Below are 21,234 nucleotides of genomic sequence, written 5' to 3'. Positions count from 1 at the left end.
CAGCTTTTTTAAATAAACAATTTTTAATCCAGTGTTTTCTTATTTCCTCAAAAGAGGCAGTCTTTTATCATTTTCTACATCCTAATTAAAAGACTCGTTCATGTTCATGTACAAAAAGTGAAGCAATGGTTCGTGGAATTTAAATAAATAAATACATTTTAAATTTTTAAAAAGTGAAGTGATTACTGTTTATATGTTGGCTCCATCAAAAAAACTATACAAATAGTAGAATGATGCAGGTTTTATTTTGGTGAAGAATCTGATGAGATTCTTCAAAAAGAACATCAGTCAATTACAATAATGTTTCCATTTCTTTCATCCATGTCATAAACTCAGAATAAAGCTCTTGGAAGTTTTCTTTATTAATTATGATCATCTGAGACTATTATGGACACTATTGTGATGTCGACATTGAGGCTAACCAGTGCTTGTCTTTACAATGATAACACAAATATATTTTTTAGTGGAGTGCAGTGTCATGGCAAAAATAACATCCTTACTAAATTAAGAAACCTTTGAAGCAGAAATTTACTTGGAATTGGTAATGATGCATATATAATTCATAATTGGATCCAAATAAGGTGTGATAGTCTACCAATTTAAGTAGAAGCTGTAAATGTCAACATTTTGTGACAAGGCTGATAAAAATGAAAAACAAACAAACAAAAAAAACATGCTTCAGCATGGCTTACTGTGCTTTCTTTCTGTGGTGCCTGCCATCTATTAGATTTTAGAATGTTTGGGCCTTTTGAAGTCAATCTAAGTGCTCTACAATGATATTGATCTTTTCACAAATGAGTCCTCTTAATTTTGCATGCGTGTTGTTCATAAATTGGAGCACCTTGATCAAATTATTCAACACATAAGCTTTCAGTTTTTGAGGCTTTGAAAGAACTACATTAATTGAAAACAAAGTTTGCAAGTGAAAACACGTTGGAATTTATCCCTAAAAAATAAGAGAGAAATGGAACACATTAATTAATGAAAGCTCAATATTGAAATTCTGTAAGGGTACTTCAGAATATCTTGACTTGTAAAAGGAATCTTTTGATGGGGCCTTTATTTTTTAATTAGAAAAAATTACACTGTGTCCCAGAAGAGCAAGAAACTGGAAAAGCCTATAATTTTGTAGCATCTAAGTTTAGTGAAGCGTTCAAAAGAATCATAAAGACCATTTATTTGACGAATATAGTTTTTTGAAAATATTTATTGAAAAAAGGTACTCTGAAAAGGATGCAAAAAGACAGCCCCTGGTAAAATTTGGGGGCTGAAGGATTTTCACATTTTAATGTCAAAAAATCAGCATTGAGAGTATCTGCATCTGTCCTGAGCTGACTAGGTATCTCAACATCTGTAGACAGAATATTTCCCTGATTAAAAATATTATGGCCCCAAAAAATATATATTATGGCCCACAATGAAGAGTAGATTGAAGGTATAATATAATTTCAAATTTACTAACCACAAAATGTTCCTTTGAAGATTATAGGAAATGTTGTGAAAAAATAATAAAAACACTGAGACTATATTGAGGTGAAAAAAAATCCCATTGACATCATATTAAAGACAGACATGGCTTATAATAGCAAATTATGGAAGCAGCCCAAATGTCCATCAACTGATGGATGAAGAAGATGTGGTATATGTATACCATGGAATATGACTCAGCCATAAAATAAAGAATGAATCTTGCCATTTGCAACAACATGGATGGAACTAGAGTATAATGCTAAGTGAAATGTCAGTCAAAGAAAGACAAATATCGGGACACCTGGGTGGTTCAGCGGTTGAGTGTCTGCCTTCGGCATAAGGCATGATCCCGGAGTTCAGGATCGAGTCTCACATCGGGCTCCCTGCATGGAGCCTGCTTCTTCCTCTGCCTGTGTCTCTGCCTCTCTCTCTCTCTCTCTGTGTCTCTCATGAATAAATAAATAAAATCATTTAAAAAAAAAAAAGAAAGACAAATATCATGTGATTTCACTCATATGTAGTATTTAAGAAATGAACAAAGGGGAAAAAAGAGACAAACCAAGAAACAGACTCTTAACTATAAAGGACAAATTGATGATTGCCAGAGGGGAAGTGGGTGGGTGAATGGGTGGGATAGGTGATGGGGATCAAGAGTACACTTATCATGATGAGCACCAATGCACAGAATTGTTGAATCACTATATTGTACACTTGAAACTAGTATAACACTGTGTGTTAACTATATTAGAATTAAAATTAAAATTTTGATCAAAAAAAGACATGACTTAAGATACTGACTCAAGTACACTATTTTGATTTTGTTATTTTTTATATTCAGATAACCAATATAAAAAAGTATTTTTAAATTTTACTTTATTGTACATGAATACATGTCAATTTTTTGTTTTAGAAACAATGTTATCGGGGATCCCTGGGTGGCTCAGCAGTTTAGCGCCTGCCTTTGACCCAGGGCGCAATCCTGGAGTCCCGGGATCAAGTTCCACGTCGGGATCCCGGCATGGAGTCTGCTTCTCCCTCCTCCTGTGTCTCTAACTCTCTCTCTCTCTCTCTGTCTATCATAAATAAATAAATAAATAAATAAATAAATAAATAAATAAATAAATAAATAAATATTTTTTTAAAAAAAAAGAAAGAAAGAATGTTATGGGATGCCTGGGTGGCTCAGCGGTTGAGCATCTGCCTTCAGCTCAGGGCATGATCCTGGGGGTTCTGGAATCAGGTCTCACATCCCGCTCCCTGCATGGAGGCTGCTTCTCCCTCTGCCTGTGTCTCTGCCTCTCTCTGTATGTCTCTCATGAATAAATAAATAAAATCTTGACAAAAAAAATTATCCCAAAACTTAACAGCTTTAAACAGCCAACGGTCATTATCATACAGTGCAGATGAGCTACCCTGTAGCTCAAGAATCCAGATGTGGCTTTGCTAGATGCCTCTGGGTCAGGGTTTCCCATGAGGCAGTTGTAAAGCTCCCAGCCAGAGCTACAGTTCAATCTAAGCCTCAACTGGGGCTGAGAAATCCACTTCTAAGCCCACTCATATGGCTGTCGGCAAGCTTCAGAAAATGTGCATCCAGGCTCACAAACATCGTTACAGGCCTATAATAGTCAGCTCAGCTGCTGTAACAAGTATCACAAACTGAGGGCTTAAACAACGGACATTGACTTCCTCACAATTCTGGAGGCTGGAAGTCTGAGATCAAGTTGTCGGCAGGATCATTTCTCCCCAGGCCTCTGCCCTTGGCTTGTAAATGGCCACTTCTCACCAGTGTCCTTACATGGTCCTCCCTCTGTGTGTGTCTCTGTCCTAATCTCCTCTTCTTGGAAGGACACCAGTCCTATTGGATTAGAGGCCCCCCGATGGCCTTGTTCTAATTTAATTACCCCTTTAAAAAAAACTCGGTCTCCAACATGAAGACTCCTAACTCTGGGAAAAGAACTAGCGGCGGTAGAAGGGGAGGAGGGCGGGGGGTGGGGGCGAATGGGTGACGGGCACTGATGGGGGGCACTTGACGGGATGAACACTGGGTGTTATTCTGTATGTTGGCAAATTGAACACCAATAAAAAATAAATTTATTATTAAAAAAAAAAAAACTCTGTCTCCAAATACAGTCACATTCCGAGGTCGTGGGGATTCCAATTTCGACATAGGAATTTGGGGAAGACACAACTGAGCCTACATTGGAGTCTCTCCATCTGAGTGTCCTCACAACATGGCAGCTTGTGATTCAAGGATGGGGGAGAGAGAGAGAAAAAAGAGATCCCAAACACCAAGGCAGAAGCTGCAGTCCTTTATCGCTTAATCTTAGCAACCACAGCTCATCTTTTCTGCTAGAAGAGGATCAATACGTCCCATAAAGGAGGGACTACACGAAGCTCGAATACCAGAAGGCCACCATCCTGGAGGCTGCCCTCCACACTCCAGAACCGCTTTGCTCCAAAACAGGAGGGAGAGACCTAGACTGGGAGTGGAAATAACTGGCTTCAGAAAGGCAGTTTCTCCTCCCTCGTCTCCAAGGAGACGCTAGTAAGGCCAGAGGACACACTCCCTGTTGCCAGGCTGCCCAGCATGACCAAAAGATCGAGGCCCCGCAAACAGCAGGCTTGTCCACGCAGCTTACTGGGTTCCTCAGAAGAGGAGCGGCCGGCCGGGTGTCTTCTCACCGAATTCCGAGGTAGAAGTCGTCCAATGGGCTGATTCACCTTGAGATGTCAAGGTGTAAACGTGAGGCTTTCTCCCCTCAGCTGCCTGTGGTCGCAGGTGGGAGGCCATAATCAGGAGCCTGACCAAGTCACAGCTGCGCACACTGCCCCCAGGTGCAGGGTCCCCCCTCCCCGTGGGGCGTCCCCACCCATCTGAGCCTCGACTCAGCAGATGGTTTTCATTGTTCTCCAGATTCGTTTTTCCTCCAGCACTTGATGTGCCTCTGATTTATACTTCACAGTTTTAGAAAGCACGCTGCTCCAGCATCTTAGACACAGGCACACGACTCACTCCTGCTTCGTCATGTCCACACAGCACCCCACACAGCATCCCGGCTGCCTACCAGGTGCTCTCATTTCAAAGTCGCTGTGAGGTGATAGGAGGTAGAAAGCATGGAGCCGACGCCGATTTCAGGACTGTTGCCTCCCACCCACCGCCTGACAGGCAGGGCTGAGACGTGCGAAAAGGGAGGAGAAAGTGTTCGGGATGAAGGGCCCAGCAAGCAAAAGCAGCTCAGATGGGGAGCTGGGAGCTGACAGCTGGGACTGGGAGCTGGGAGCTGGGACTGGGTGCTGGGACTGGGAGCTGGGAGCTGGAACTGAGAGCTGGGACTGGGTGCTGGGACTGGGAGCTGGGACTGGGTGCTAGGACTGGGAGCTGGGACTGGGTGCTGGGACTGGGAGCTGGGACTGGGAGCTGGGACTGGGAGCTGGGAGCTGGGACTGGGAGCTGGGACTGGGTGCTGGGACTAGGAGTTGAAAGCTGGGACTGGGAGCTGGGAGCTGGCAGTGGCGGGAGGAGGCCCAGCAACCCAGGGTGGCAGGAGCTGAAGGCAGGAGGCGGGGGGAGGGGGGTAGGACAGCAGCGGGGGCTGCTGTGTGCGGGGCGTGTATTCCCTCCCTGACAAGGCCACAGTCCTATTCACTCTGCATGCCTCCTCTCCTGCCACACGCATGCATACACACCACCACACACACACACACAAATAGACACCATACCACACACACACCACACACCATATACATACATAGACACACACACCACACCACACACACACCATACGCATGGACACACACACCACACCACACACATACACACACAGACACACACAATACAACACACACCATATACATGGACACACACATATAAACACACACAATACCACACATACACCACATATATATGTAGATACACATACCACACCACATGCACACCAAACCACACACACACAGACACACAGACCACATATATACACCATGCAAACATACACATGTGCCCAAACGGTCACATAGACACAACCCATACACATGCACACACACTCATATCCAGTCATAATCTCGGGCAGTGCACACGTGTTTGCACACATGTAAGCACACATGTATTCACACATACCATCACATACACATACACACACAATACAAAGTCATACACACTTGCACTCAGGAGCACACACACATCCACAGCACACATGCACTCACATGTACTCACACAAACACACGCACAAACCACAACACACACACACATACACACACACACACTATCCCCACCAGCATCCTCCCAGGGCCTAGCATGTGGCTGATGCTCTGTCAGGGTTGACAGCATTGATGAAACGTAAATCAGGGGAAACTGCATTTGGGGATCCTTTTTTCCAATTAATCTTTCCAGCGGTTCGACACGGGCTCCTGAGCATTTGCTGTGTGCATGCAGAGGCCTAAACTCATGCTGCTCAGAGTTGGAGAAAGATCATTTCTCTTTCCCACAATTGCATCTGAACTGACCACACTTTAGGAGCTTTTTCATGAAATATGACTTTTTTAATGGGGCCATTTCTAAGTCCTATACTTTATTCGAGCACTTAGGGAAGAGGGGAAGTATAAAAAACTCTCTCCAAGCAAACCACCTTCCCCATGTTTGGGGGGCTCTCTTAAGGAAAAGGGAAACTTTTGGAAAAATTGCCCATGGCCTACCACCCACCTGCAGCTTCCACAACCCCCTGGATGAAGCACTAGGAATGGTTCCCTCAAGGAGTGAAAACATGGCTGAATTTGTTGAACTGTGTTTTATAAAGAATATCAAAAAACAAAACAAAACAAAAAAAACACGCATTATTTTGCAATAAGTTAAAGGTTATTTTTTAAAAGCAGAAAGAAACAATCCTGTTGACACAATGGATGTGAAGAATTCAACACAGTGCCTGGCAAAAAGGGCCTATAAAGTTGTTTTTTGGTTGTTCAGTTGTAAAGAAATCGACATCCTTGACCATTTGATGCCCCTTCCTGGAGGCCCTCAGAGTCTTGCTGCTGAGACCAGGTTTATGGGCAGAAGGCTCCAGTCTCAAGATCGATCCATGATACCCACCAAAGAAGGAGGCTTTCCACATAAGCCACTCTTAAACCACTGACTCAAGACATGAGAAATCCCAGTGAAAATACAGCAATGCTGCAAACACTCGCATGGTCCTGACCTTAATATCCACTTCCCGACAATTCCCCGGTGTGTTCTCGTTTATGACAGGGCCCCGCTGAGCCTGCTGTTTCTTATTAGAGTGTTATTCTTTATTTGATTTCAAAATTATTCTTCATGTGTCACCTTTTTCCTTGGGCCATTTTCTCCCTCCAAGGAAATCTTGGCACCTACAACAGCTCTCAGAACTAAATTAATTATAAAAGCATATTAATGTCATCGGTGTAGCAATGAAATTAATTTATCCAATACATTCAAGAGGAAGTCATCAATTATGACCAGTGACTATAGCATTTTGTGTTACAGCTTTTACAATTCGTACAAATTTTAATATTTCCTCTAGCAAGAATTGCCATAAATATCATCTGCTGTGCAGTCTTGATTTATGAATTAAGTGCACCTTTTAGATGCCACTAGTGTTCAAATACTACACATTTTTATTTTTATCAAGCGTGTGTTCTGGAAGGGAGTTTCTCCCTCTACGAAAAATTAGGATCTCTATTCTCTTAGGGATGACCTCTCCCTTCATGGTGTAGTAATAGGCACCAGAGTTTTTGCTAAGACATATACGAATCTGTTGGAAGTGCTTCCCACTTTCCTAGGTTAAATTTCCCAAGACACACTATAAACTCAATACAGTGGAAACCTACCTGTGCCCTCATGTCAAGATCTGAATATTCCTCAGGGCCTCAAGTGACCCAGTCCCAGAATGAGCCGGGCATTTGAAAAAATACAGTCTGGTCTCCACTTTTTCCTTCCCAAGGCCATTGGAGAAGAGCCACAATCCACAGCCAACCTTGCTAAACCCTTCTTCCCAGTCGAGTCTTCTAAATCAACTGCATGACCCACAGCTAGACAGAAATCCTCTCTCAACAGTTCCCCAAAATTCCCCAGAAGAAGATGATTGACACATGTCTGAAAAATAACTTGTATTCCAACTATATAAGAAACACCTACAGAGCAATAAGAAAAAGGCAGGCATCCCAATAGGACAAAGGGCAACATGCTAGAACAGGCGATTCACAAAGGAGGAGGCCCAAGCAGGCATTAGGCATTCCAGAAGGTGCCAGCTCGTGGTCCTTGGGGATATGCAAATTAAAACCACAATGAAATTAAAACAGAACACACCCACTAGAATGACTGCAAAGAAACAGCAGAAAATGCCAAGTATTGGTGAGGATAGAGAGCAACCGGAACTTTCACACACTGCTGGTTGGAGTGTAAAATGGTACCATTTGGAACACCATTTGGCTGTATATACTAAGCTGAACATATGCATTCCCTATGACCCAGAAATTCCACTTCTAGGTAAATACCCAAAGGAAATGCTCACCAAAAGACACATATTAGAATATTCACAGCAGCTTTGTCCACAAAAGCCCCAAACAGAAAACGATGAAACATCCATGAACGGAAGACTAGAATAGACTGCCAGATAAAATACAGGACACCCAGTTCAATTTGAATTTCAGATAAACAACAGGCAATGTTTCAGGACAAGCGTGTCTCATACAGTAATTATTAACCAAAATGAACTACTGCCATACATCACAGGAATGGATCACTCAGACGTGATGGTGCACGAAAGAAGACAGACGCAAGAGACTACAAACGGAGTAGTGCCTCTCAAAAACAGCCCGAACTCGTCTAGGCTGTACATAGATGTTGAGAGAGTTGAGGGGTTGGGGATTCCCGGATGAGGACGTGAGGGCCATTTTGAGGAGCCTGGAATGTTCTGTTCATTGATATGGGTGCTGGTTGCACAAACAAGTTCCTTTGTGAAAATCCATTAAACTGTACTTAAAATAGGTGCTCTTTCATAAATATGAGACATATATTCATAAGCGACAAGCATTGTTGTTTTGCAGAGGTTCAAATTTAATAGAAAATCCTATGTTTCGGGCAGTCCCAGTGGCGCAGCGATTTAGCGCCGCCTGCAGCCCAGGGCGTGATCCTGGAGACCCGGAATCAAGTCCCACGTCGGGCTCCCTTCATGGAACCCGCTTCTCTCTCTGCCTCACTCCCTCTCTCTCTGAATGAATAAATAAATATATAAATCTTTTTTTAAAAAATCCTATGTTTCAAAAAAAAAAAAAGAAAATCCTATGCTTCACCTGACAACCCTATTCCATTCTCCCATTAATGGACATTTTGTCCATCAACACGTGTCATAAATGTGTTTTATACATCGACAAATGTTATTAAAAACCTCACAGGACACTGCTGTCTCAGTGGGTCCTCCCATCGTTCCTAAGAAGGGAGGAGGATGTCCTTGGGCCAAGGGGAGGGTCCGGGTAGAAAACAGGACTGCAAATATTCAGTAGTAGTAATTTTTGTAACACAAAACACAAATTTTCTAAAGTCCAGAGACATTGGAAGACCCCTGTTTCCCTCCTTAAAGGATTTAAATTCAAGTTGCCTCCTGGGAGCCAGTTATCTGTTTTGCAAAAGGAGGAAGGGTGGAGATTAGTCAAGTGTGTTTATTGGAATCCTCCAATAAACGACACGGAGCCAAGACATGTCATTGTCGCTGTGCCCTGTCCAAATCTCAGACTCGTATCCATGAGCATGATACAATGATTGCTTTAAACAATTAAGTTTGGGGTTTTAAGTTAAGTCTGTTATACGGCAATAGTAACTGAAATACAATGTGCTTTATCACTGAGCTTTTGCTGCGTAACAAACCACAATTAAAATTTAGTGGTTAAAACAACATGTATTGGGCACCTGGGTGGCTCAGTGGTTGAGCATCTGCCTTCGGTGCAGGGTGTGATCCTTGGGTCCTGAGATCGAGTCCTGTATCGGGCTCCCCACAGGGAGTCTGCTTCTCCCTCTGCCTATGTCTCTGCCTCTCTGTGTGTCTCTCATGAATAAATAAATAAAATCTTTTAAAAATTAAAAAATAACAGCATGTATTTATTTAGCGCATGATTTTGTAGGTCAGTTGGGTGGTTCTTGTGTTGGAATTGAGTCCATTGATCCCGTCTGGCCTCTCTCCTGTGTCTGTGGTCAGCCGGTGGGCGGGATGTGGCTGCATGATCTAGGATGCCTCCCTCATGCATCTGGCAGTTCACAGGCTGTCAACTGAGGAATAGATATGAACTGGCCTGTGGGTCTCTCTTTATCCAGAAGGCTGGCCCAGGCTCCTTCACAAGGGAGCAGAGTTCCAGGACAGCAAGAGAGGACCAGTCCCACTGTGCACGCTTCTCAAGCCTCCACTTAAGACACATTGGTTAACATCAGCCGGAGCAAGTCCTACGGCCCGGGCCACAGGTGGAAGGAGAGATCTCCCAGAGCAACAGGACAAGGAGATGGGAGTTGGGGAGAGGGGATGAATCGGTGCCATTTTTGTAGTCTGGCCCATTCTGGCGCAGAGGAGGCCTCTAGCATGTGCTAGCTGCCTGTGTGACATAAGGGCCCCTGAGAGGAGCAGCTGGGGATGAGGCGGGAGAGACAGGCATCCGTCTCTGACTCCCCAGGGACAGGACATGTAGCAGAAGGGGACAAAGTTTGAGAGTCAGACGTCCAAGTGTAGTCCCAGCCACGAGCTCCTGAGAGGCCCCTTGCCAACCCTCGATGTCCCGATCTTTCATGGGGTGGGAGCATCCATGTCTCTGAGCTGCGGTGAGGATGGATGAGGCCAGGTCCAGGCATGGAACAGCCCAGCTGGAAGAGTGGGGCAAGGGGGCCGTAAGCTGGCCCCAGGAGGCCGGCTGAGGTCTTTTCCATGCCTATGGAGTGACAGTGGCTGGCGAAGACAGAGCGAGCTGGAAAAGCTCCCCAGCCAAAGCCTTCACAGATGCTTCCTCCCCGAAGCCCCAGTTATGCTGCGGGAGACGGGCCCAGCTGCTCACCAAGAAACGATCGGCGCCGTGCGTGTCTGAGGGTCAGCCTGTGCAAATTGCCATCGCTCGGGGTTCTGCACCTGGCTGGCCCGGCAGGCCCATGGTGCTGCGCTTATGAACGCATTTCTCGAAGGCTCATGCTGGGTGGCACTGGCTGGCATGACTAGATGTCCTGCCGTGGGGCAGAGCCAGGGCGCGGGCCCAGCTGTCGGCGTTAGACCCGGTGCACTTGCCAAGGGCGGCAACCCACAGTGGGCTGCAATTGCAAAGGTGCACACATCACACACACTCACACATACGCACCGACCGGCCGCCTTAGCAAACGACACGCCGTGTGTGTCACTCACGGACTTGCAAGCAGGCCATCCACGCTGGGACGGCTACCCCAACCACCGCCAGGTTTTGTCAATGCGGGAGAGGTGAAGGCATTCCCAGTAGAAAGAGCAACACGTGAAAACCCATGGAGTTGCACGTGGGCCTGGGGGAACCACACAGGTGCAACATTTTGTGAATAAAGTGGGAACAGGAGAATCCAGACTCCCTGCCCCTGAACGCTGAAATTCATCTCATGAACACTAGGGAGGTCCGAGAAGATTTTTTTTTTAAGATTTTATTTATTTATTCATGAGAGAGAGAGAGAGAGTGGCAGAGGGAGAAGCAGGCTCCATGCAGGGAGCCCGACGTGGGACTCTATCCCGGGTCTCCAGGATCACACCCCGGGCAGAAGGCAGCGCTAAACCGCTGAGTCACCCGGGCTGCCCTCCATGAAGATTTTTAAGCATCAGTAAGCCGGCCAGGCATGCAGACGGGTTTCAGGACCATCCCCCTGGGGACAGTGTGGAGGGACAGAGATTTCCATAGCCCAGCGGCAAGCTGCTAGAGGGAAGGAGGATGGAATGGAGAACCTTCCGGGCTGGCATCAGCATCCTCATGGGTTGCGGGCAGAGGACAGTGGAGAAGCTGGTGCAATGTCAGATTTTAGGATGCGGGCTGGGATACGGTGGAGGCTGTTACCCCAGTCAGAGGGTAGACAGGGAGCTGGAAAAGCCCCCCGGCCGGAGCCTTCACAGATGCTTCTCCCCAAAGCCCCATTTATACCACAGAAGAGAGCCCGGGCCAGGGGCTCAGGTGACCGTGTGGGGACCCTAGCAGGGGGAGTGTCCGCCTCTGAGGGCTCGCTCTGCCTGAAGGCGCCTGTGCTGTCTCCTCCATCATCCCCTAAAAGCATCTGTGTGTCTTTCCCAGCATTTGTCCCTCCAGGCCAACGCCCCGGGTACAATGGGGTGCGATGCTGGCCGGGAGGCCCTCCGAGCCATGCCTCCTCCCTCCCACCGGGACCTAAGCCTGTCCCGGGCTGGAACCTGCAGGCCACGCGTACACATCCACACCCTGTCCCTGCAGATGGTGAGCACGACGCAGAGCACGATGCAGAGCTGCGAGAGGTTATTTTTGAAACTTATTTGCAAGGTAGATTTCTTGTAAATGCAGTAAAGTGAGGCAAATTCTGTAGATTTTTTTTAAAGGCGACACACCACGCGTGGATGTTCCCTGAGGGCGTGTCTGCGGCAGCGTGTTCTTCACCCCACGGCCATACACGTGCAGGCTCTGCAGTCACCCCCGCCACAAACCGTCAGCAGCTCCTGGAAGCTTCCAGCAGGCACCTGTGGGGCGGGAGGCATGGGGACAGGGCTGCCACAAGGAGGTGGGGGGGTTCTAGCGTCCAGCCGCTGGCGAGGACAGGCTGCAGGCCCCACCAAGGAGAAGAAGGGCAGAGCCTGGCCCTGATCCTCAGGACTCGGCCTCCAGGCCTGGGCAGGACATTCTTCTACCTTGGGACCGACAAACCCCGGCACTGTCTCCTCCTACATCCTCTTGTTCCTTCCTGGGCTCCCCATCTTCATGAAAAGGGCCACCCCCATTTCCAGCACACAGCCTGGAAGAGGGGAGAGACACCTGCTGCATTGCTGCTCCACTCCCCCCTCTGTCTCCTGGGATTCCATCCTCTTGGGCTTCTTCACCCTTTACCTCTTTACCTCCCTCCAGCCTTCCCGCCTCCCAATCTAACCTCGCCTGCTCCCAGCAGCCTCTACAGGGCAGCCGGAGAAGCTTCCCTGAAGCACAGTGCATCTGGCATGCTCTCCCTCATTAACCTTCTTTGGCTCTCTTGCCTACAAAATCTACTCCCACTCTTCAGTCCTGTGGGACTTGGCCCCACCATACCCCCAGGTCCTCAGACACTTTGCCCAGACTTCAGCTCGCGGGCCTTGCTAGACAGGTCTCCCTCCCCAAGAGGCCTCTCTTCACCCTCGGCAACTCCGAAATGTCCTCGTCCCAGCCACATCCTCTATGAATCCTTCCCTGGTCCCAAGGAGACCTCCTCTGCTCCCTCACATCCTTCCCTGGGTCCCAGCCTCTCGTGTCTGCTGTCCCCTCTGACCCTTGTGAGCCCCAGAGGGAAGGGGGACCCTTCAGTCTTCATCTTCAAAACCCCCTTGATTCTGTTGAGGCGGTGCTAGCTGCCATCACAGATAAAGCTGGAATCTCGTCGGCCTGACTCAGTAACACCTGGGGCCTCGTGTCACTCACGTCACCCCCGTGGTGGATGCTCCTGGCCAGACAGCATTCCACAGGTTCACTCGGGGCCCCCGGCTCCGTCCCGCCTGCGGCCCCACTCTCCCCACAGCCTTGGAGCCCTCTCTTTAGACATGGCATGTCCGGCTTTTGGGTGTTGTTTTTATTATGGTTGAAAAAAAAAAATACACAGCAGAAAATTGACCATCGTAACCACGTTTAAGCGTACAGGACAACAGAAGTAGCTACGTGTACATTGTGCAACGGATCTCGAGAACTTTCTCATCTTGCACAACTGACACTCAGGCACTGAACAACAACCCCCCGCCCCCTCCCTGCATGCTCATTTTTAACCACGAAGCTAGGACGGGTGTCACTTCCCCTCTTAAGTTCTGTTAGCAAGAACTTACCCCACAGCCAGAGCCTGGAGGTCAGGAGCCCACAGAGCAGGGCACAGGGGAAGCCTCAGTCAATGCACCAGAACTGAGCACACCCACAGGGTAGAGAAGAGAGAGACATCAAGGAGGGAAGGAAGTTTCATGCCAGTGTTTCCTGAGCACCTACTGTGTGCAAAGCACTGAGCTGGACACGGTCGCACACGGGAGAGCCGCGCAGCGCCGTGGAAAGGGCCCCGACCTGAAGCCAGCAGACCTGGTCCGGATTCCCGGTTGCTGGGCTGGAGCCAGGTCATGAGCTTCCCCGGCCTCGTGAGAGCCCTCCATGAAATGAGAGGGAACCCGCCTCCAGGCTGGAGCGATCACATGAGATGAGCCCAGCAGAGGGCCTGACACATAGTAGGTACTCGAGAGCAGGGACCACTGTCACTCTGCACCGTCCACAGTCCTGCAACAGGAAAACCCCGTCTCCAGTCACCCGGGTCACTTGTGCGGTTGACAAGTGGCAAGCCCGGATCTGTGCGCATGCTGTGACTGCATCCAGGCCCCCAGGGTGCCCCTGAGACACCCTCTGACCTCCTGGCCCAGCCTGATGCAGATCAGGGAGCCGGGGGGCCCCCTCTCAGACCTCATAGCCTCCCTCCACTGACCTCTTGCCCGAAAAGCCCTGTGGTATCTGCCAGTTGCCGCTGACTCTGTCCACACCCTTTGGAGGAGCTTCCCCTGACAATTCTCAATAAAAATACTGCAGAGCCCGGGCCAAGGTCTGCTGCCGTCCCCGGGTCCAGCCCATCGCTGCCTGAAGTCCCCGCCTTCTGCTGTTGACCTCGTCCAGGATTCATCAGCCCTTGGCCTGCTCCCTGCGTGTGTGCTGCCTCCCAGGGCCCCACCTGCACACGCAGCCCTCTCCCCTCTCCTCTCAAACGCTTCACCTTTGAAGGTGAGTGCACCAGCAAGTCCACGGACGTGTGCTCACACGCACCATGCCAGAAGAAAGCAAATCAGAGGGGCGCCTGGGTGGCTCAGTGGTTGAGCCTCTGCCTTTGGCTCAGGTCGTGATCCCAGGGTCCTGGGGTCGAGCCCCACATCGGGCTCCCTGCAGGGAGCCTGCTTCTCCCTCCGCCTGTGTCTCTGACTGTCTCTGCGTCCCTCATGAACGAATGGATAAAATCTTTAAAAAAGAGAGAGAGAGAGAGAGAGAGAGAGAGAAAGAAAGAAAGAAAGAAAGAAAGAAAGAAAGAAAGAAAGAAAAAAAAAGAAAAGAAAGAAAAGAAAAAAGAAAGAAAAGAAAAGAAAAGAAAAGAAAAGAAAAGAAAAGAAAAGAAAAGAAAAGAAAAGAAAAGAAAAAAAGAAAAGAAAAAGAAAATCAGAGCTTGTGGTCCCCGAAGGCCAGCCACACATCAGGCGGCAGGGATGCTCTGCGGAGAGGCAGGTGTCTCCGGCTCATGGGGAGCAGGACCCCCAGAGCTGCCCAGCATCAGACCCAGGGGCACAGGTCCAGAGGCATCCTCTTGCTCCCCTCTTCCTGCGGGCGGCTCCCTGGACGCCGGGATGATCCAGGACATTTCCCCCTCCTCCCGGCCGCCGGGCGCGGCAGGCCTTCAGCTTCAGAGAGACGCGGAGGAGGGCGGAAATGTAAAAACCACTCCTTCCTGCTTGGAAAAAGGCCTGCGTTCCCTGGAACGTTCTTCCCTCGCTGGCACGAGGCAGCTTATCACGGAGAAATAGTGATCTGTGTCGGTTTCTGGCACTCCGGGCTCGCTTTCATGTTTGGGGGGCCGGGGGGCGACAGCTCTGCGTCCCCAGCCGCATCTGTGATGTTTGATCCCCTGATCCTTGAGGCCGCAGGAACCGTGGGCAGGAGGCCAGGCCGCCGGGGCCCCACGGCCCCCACCCCACCTGCCGGCCGCGACTCCTTAATGTTTGATGCGTGGCCGCCTTTCATCTTCGCGGGGTGCTCGGCGGAATGGAGGCAAGTGAAATCCCCACGCCCTGGCCCCGTGGCAGGAGGGAAATAATCCTCCTCGTTCTTCATTTGCACCCGGGGCTGCCGGCAGGCAGGGCACCCCCCCGCCCCGACAGGGAGCCATCACGCCACCCCAACTCGGCCGGCACCCACACGCAAGGCCATCTCCCTCCACCCCACCCCACCCCCGCACCTGTCCTGGAATTACACACATTTGTCATCTTTGGGTTCTCAAATGTAAATCCCAGTGAACTCTGTTGGGGCTTCCAGCTGCCTTCATTCTTCTAGACGTGCCGTGGATTTTCCAGGCTCCAGAGGCCTGAGCCCCATCCAGGGGCTGCAGGTGCTCTGACCACAGTGGCCTCCAGGACACACCCGGGACTTCCATCCCAAGGTCAGCGGCCCCGTGGTTCCCTGCCCCTGACGCCAGGCCCCACAGCACAGCTACCCCCACGGCCGCAGACCCCCCTCCAGCCCAAGGCCACCAGCGCCTGTGACCACGGGGAGAGGAAGGATCAAAATTCCATCACAGGACGCCTGGGTGGCTCAGCGGTTGAGCATCTGCCTTCGGCCCAGGGTGTGATCCTAGGGTCCCGGGGTCGAGTCCCACATCGGGCTCCCTAGAGAGAACCTGCTTCTCCCTTGGCCTGTGTCTCTGCCTCTCGCTCTGTGTGTCTCTCATGAATAAATAAATGAAATTTTTTTTTTAAAAAATCCGGGGATCCCTGGGTGGCGCAGCAGTTTAGAGCCTGCCTTTGGCCCAGGGCGCAATCCTGGAGACCCGGGATCGAATCCCACGTTGGGCTCCCGGTGCATGGAGCCTGCTTCTCCCTCTGCCTATGTCTCTGCCTCTCTCTCTCTCTCTCTCTCTCTCTGTGACTATCACAAATAAATTTAAAAAAAAAAATTCCATCACCTGGGGCAGGGAGTTGGCCCAGGACCACAAAGCACAGCGTGATATGCGAGGCTCCTCAGGATCCCGAAGGCCTGTGCCTCTGGGCCTGGCATAGGCTGTTCCCTCTACCTCAGACACTCTTCCCCGCTCAATTCACACCACCCATTCCCACTGCCCTTTCTCAGCCCTTCCCACTGTTGCTTCTCCATGAATATCTGCTGTCTGAATGAAAGGACAAAAAAAATTGAATGAATGAATGAATGAATGAATGAATGTTGGACTTGTTGGTCCTTCCCAAGGATCTCTGCTGCTCCCAGACCAGAAGTGAGCAACCCATATGGCCCAGACAGGCTTCTCTCCTGCCCCGGGTGCCCTGGCTGTGGGGGGCACCCTGAGCTTTCAGACCTGCCAGGCCAGTGCCCAACCGCCCTCAGCCTCAGCCCAGGGAGCTAACGCCTTCCCCACCGGGCTGGCCCACCCGAGGCTGGCCCTTGCTCAGGCCAGGTGGCTGCGTGCCTGTCCTGCTGCTCCTCATGGCAGAGCGGGTGGCCGACCCCCCTCCACACTCACTGCGCTGGACGCAGCTGGCTTCCCACCACTGTGTTCCCCTCCCTCCAAGAGGACCCGCAAGCCCCATCTTAGGGCCCTGACCCCAACAATACAGTGAATGCAGATGGACCCTGGGGTCCCCTGCCCCACCCACTGGCTGCACCTCAGGCCTGCCCCTCCAGCCTAGACTCCAAGAATCAGCTCCTTCAAATTTCAGCCCCCTTTCTCAGAATTTGGAGCTCCAAGATCCCATCCTCAGGGCACTGTGCTTCTTACTGCTCTCCCCCTTCTCAGTTTTCCCGAAAACCTGTCCCCTTTGGGTAAGTGAAGACTTCCATACTCTCCTCACCTGGTGTGAAGACTTCCACGCTCCCCTCACCTGGTGTGAAGACTTCCACGCTCTCCCCATCTGATGTGAAGACTTCCATGCTTCTTCCTAGCCGGTATGAAGAATTCCACACCCTCCCCTTCCAGGATATACTCCCAACACTCCACCTCATTCAAAGCTTTTTATACCTCTTTAGCTGTCAAATGTCTACAGATCCTTCAAGAACATTCTCCAGTCTTCTTTCTCATTGAACCATTCCTGATCACTCTTGTCAGAATGTGCTTCTCCTTGGTCTGGACTCCATTTACTCATCTAGCACTTCCCCCAGGGGCATCATCCCTCTATTCCTTGCTTCCTATGGAATGAGACAAAATCTTCAAGGGAGACCACTCCTCTCTCTCAGCATCCCCCTCACCCTCATCTAGCCAGTGCCATCACATGACTCTCGGCTTCTCTCAACTGACCTGCCTGCTGACCTGGACCTTTCTGCCCAGGCCTGGCAACCCTGGTTCATTTCCTATTCTCGGCACCAGGTTTTCCTCTACTCAGCTTAACAGATCAGTGACAGCCCACTGGGCTTCCTTCTTCTTTTCGGATTTTGGTTTGGCCCCTGGATTCTGCTTCTCTTACCACATCCCTATTCTATACAGATTCCACTCCCAGCTCGCTGTTTGCCTTCAGACCTCCTGTCCTGTCCAGGGCCCTAGATTCCTGCCCATCGGGGAGAGAATGGGCCAATCCAGATGGGACACATGCCCACTGTTTCCTGGAAAATGTTCTTTGCTCACAATCCCTTCTCTCCCATCCTGACTACAAGATCCCTGTAGATAGAGATATTTTGCTCTGCTTTGTTGCCAAATAATCTTCCATTGTATGAACAGACAACTTTTCTTTTCTCCATCATCAGCTGATGAGTGTTTGGGTTGTTTCTACCTCCAGCTGTTGAGAATAATGCTGCTTCGAACATTCAGGGGCAAGTCTTTGTGTAGACGCAAACTCTCAGTTTTACCTAGCTGTGGAATGGTGGGTCTTATGGCAACTCTGTGTTCAGTTGTTTGAAGAGCTGCCGTGCAGAGGCCTTCTCTCCTCTCTGCTGTCCTTGAACCTGGGAGGATTCGCACTTGATGCTGCTGGCAGCCACCCGATTTCTCATGCGAGAGCCTGAGAAACATGCCAGCATGGGGAAGAAATGGTGAGAGAGAAAAATCGTGTCCTGATGATGTTGGAACAACCAGTCCATGGACATTACAGTTACATAAGTCACTACATGCCTTATTGATTTATTTCTTCTGCACTCATTCACTTTATTTAACCAGTTTGAGCTGAGGTTTTCGGTACTTGAAGAGTCTTAACTGTCTGCCTCACTCTTTGTGCTGATTTCCATGTCTAGACTCATTCTCACATTGGTTTGAATCCCAAACAGAACCCACAGCGGGCGCCTAGTCCCCACTGGCAGCCAAGGCTCCAATGACATAGGGGAGACCATAGCATCACTGCACTGGTGTGGGGCGGTGGGCAGCCAGGTGGGTGCTTCCCTTCTCGGTACTCATAACTGGACTGATCTTGCAGAGAATACTGAGCCCTGCTCCCCTCCACCTCACACATCCTGTCACTACCTGCCTGTCCTCTGTCCATGCGGGACTCACCCTGTTCATGGACACAACCCATCACTTGCCCACACGCTCCATGCCTAAAGCCAGTGGCCCAGGCCTGCCCACAAGGCTGTCTCTGTAGAGCCCGTGGCTCTTGGTGAGCTCTATGACTCTGCCCAGATGGAATTCACAGGTTCCAAAACTACAAAATCAAGTCTGCTAGAAGATTACTGAAAATAGTTCAATTTGAGATGGAACAGTAGCCAACATTCAGGGGTTGCCCTGGGCACGGTCTTCCTCTCTCATTACACACACAGCCAGGCTGCGCGGCCGGGGAAACACAGCCAGAGCCTTGCCAAGTAGGAACTCGTCCCTCACAGTGACTCTTCGGGAAGGTAGGCCTGCTCCTGCCCGGGATTTAGGCTGGAAACGCTCAAGCAGGTCCACACTGGCAGGTCTCCAGACCCTGCCTGCAGGCATAGAGGGTGAGAGCAGGTGGGTATACAAACCCACCTGAGAAGAGCACGGTGACACCTCTGAAGGGGGGTGGGGGGTGATGAGGCCACATTTCCTCCACAGATCAGTGAGCCTGAGAGGAATGGTGGGCAGGTGTGCTTCACCGGTCAGAAAACCCAAGGGTGCAGACTCTTCCTGTCTGGGTCACCCACAGCAAGTTGTGTCACCCGGCTGGGTCTCAACATGGCTGGGAACGTGCCAGCACAGTTCATCTCACATTCCCAGTGTGCAATCAGTGTTGGCAAATGCTGCCTTAGGTTAATTAAACTTATTAATAAGATGTGCTGGATGGCGGGCCAGCTCCCCACCGTGGTTTAGGTACTTCCTGGGGAGCCAGGGGGCAGGGGGGCACAGCTCTGTTCCATAAAACTAATCACCATGAAGACTCATCACATAAGGCTCTGACACAGTGCTGGATATCTGAGCTCCTTGAGGACAAGGACCTGGTCCCACTCATCTCAAGTCCCTGGGCCTTCCTCAGCCAGGCTCACAGTCGGGCGCCAAGAACCCCTTCAGGTTTCCTTTGGGGAGTGAGTGTAGGCTCCCTTTGCTATGCCCCTGGCTGTGTGGAAGGAACGATCATACCCACAAAAGACTTCCTCTTAGACCGTCCACCAGCATGTGTCACAATGCAGAGATTGAGGCCAAACGATCCTATAATTTTGCCCCAAAATATCCCATCGGACCAAGTGAGCCCACCTTCAACGGGCCTCAGGGACTTCCCTCTCTTCCTCCTCCCCACATTGTCCCATCCTTCTCCTGAACCCCCTGCCGCCCTTGAGAATCCCACTGGCTCCTCCCCCTGGCCCAGGTCAATCTCTCAATCCCACTGGGCTCAGAAGAAAGCTGGGACCCTGACAGATGGGGGAGAGGCGTTCCATCCAGGTGCAGTGTCAGGAAGAAGCATCCACCTGGCGAACCTACCTGGCCTTGCTCACTCTGGAACGGTGCCATGAGCCCCGTCTCTTTGCTCTACCCTCCCATTAGCCTCACCTGCCAAAGGCCAGTGCTTCATGCTTCCTGAAATGACACACAGGTTTGGGGGCGTTCATCATTGCGTTTATTCATTTGTCAAGCAAACAGTTCTTGAGCGAGCACGTCCTCTGGGCACTGGGCTGGCTGCCACAGGGAGCAAGAGAGTCCAACAGGCCCCTTCCTGCCTCCCAGAGCTTCCAGTCCAGCAATGGTGCCATGTACGTGACAGGCACCAGGGTACACTCCAAGGTCTGCCCGCACAAGGCCTGCGGACGGCCTCCCCGGGGGATGATGGGCCCCAGGGTCCCCTTGCCACACACGTCACCTCTGAATGCCACATGGCAGCCATCTCATGACCCCTGTAAACAATGACAGTGACCACACCATTCGGGGGCACTCGGGGCTGACACTGTATACACCTCACATGCAACTTCGCCTTTAGCCTTGGGCAGACCTATCTGGTACAATCATCACCCCGTTCTTAAGACCAGGAAACTGAGGCTGCAAGACAGGAGGTAACTTGTCCTGTGGCTAAGCTGAGGTCTGGCCCCAGGCCTGAGTCCAGGCCCGGAGGAGCTTCACCCGCGGCTTCTGAAGCTGCCCCAGCTCTGGGTCACGGGGACTGCATGAAACACATGGTCTACAAGTGTCATTCCCCATTTCCCCTCATGAATCTGGGTCCCTCCATGACCACAAGCCAGATGATTTTTGCGGGAGCTCGGGGCTGAAGCTGGGCCCGCGTAGCTGTGCTCACACCCTGCCCCATCCACAGACATTCTGGTGCTGGGACCTGCCATTCTCCATGACTCGACCAAGGATGCTTTCCACATCAAATTGTTTATTTTCAAAACATCCGTGTTTCTCTAGGCAAGTGCATGCAAATACCTTCGGAGGCTGATGGGCTTCCAGGGAGAAGCACGCTGCAGGGCTCGGCTGCTCTGCTGAGC

The sequence above is a fragment of the Canis aureus genome, chromosome 29, assembly GCF_053574225.1.
Source record: "Canis aureus isolate CA01 chromosome 29, VMU_Caureus_v.1.0, whole genome shotgun sequence".
NCBI classification, from domain to species: domain Eukaryota; kingdom Metazoa; phylum Chordata; class Mammalia; order Carnivora; family Canidae; genus Canis; species Canis aureus.
This window is presented reverse-complemented; position numbering follows the sequence as displayed.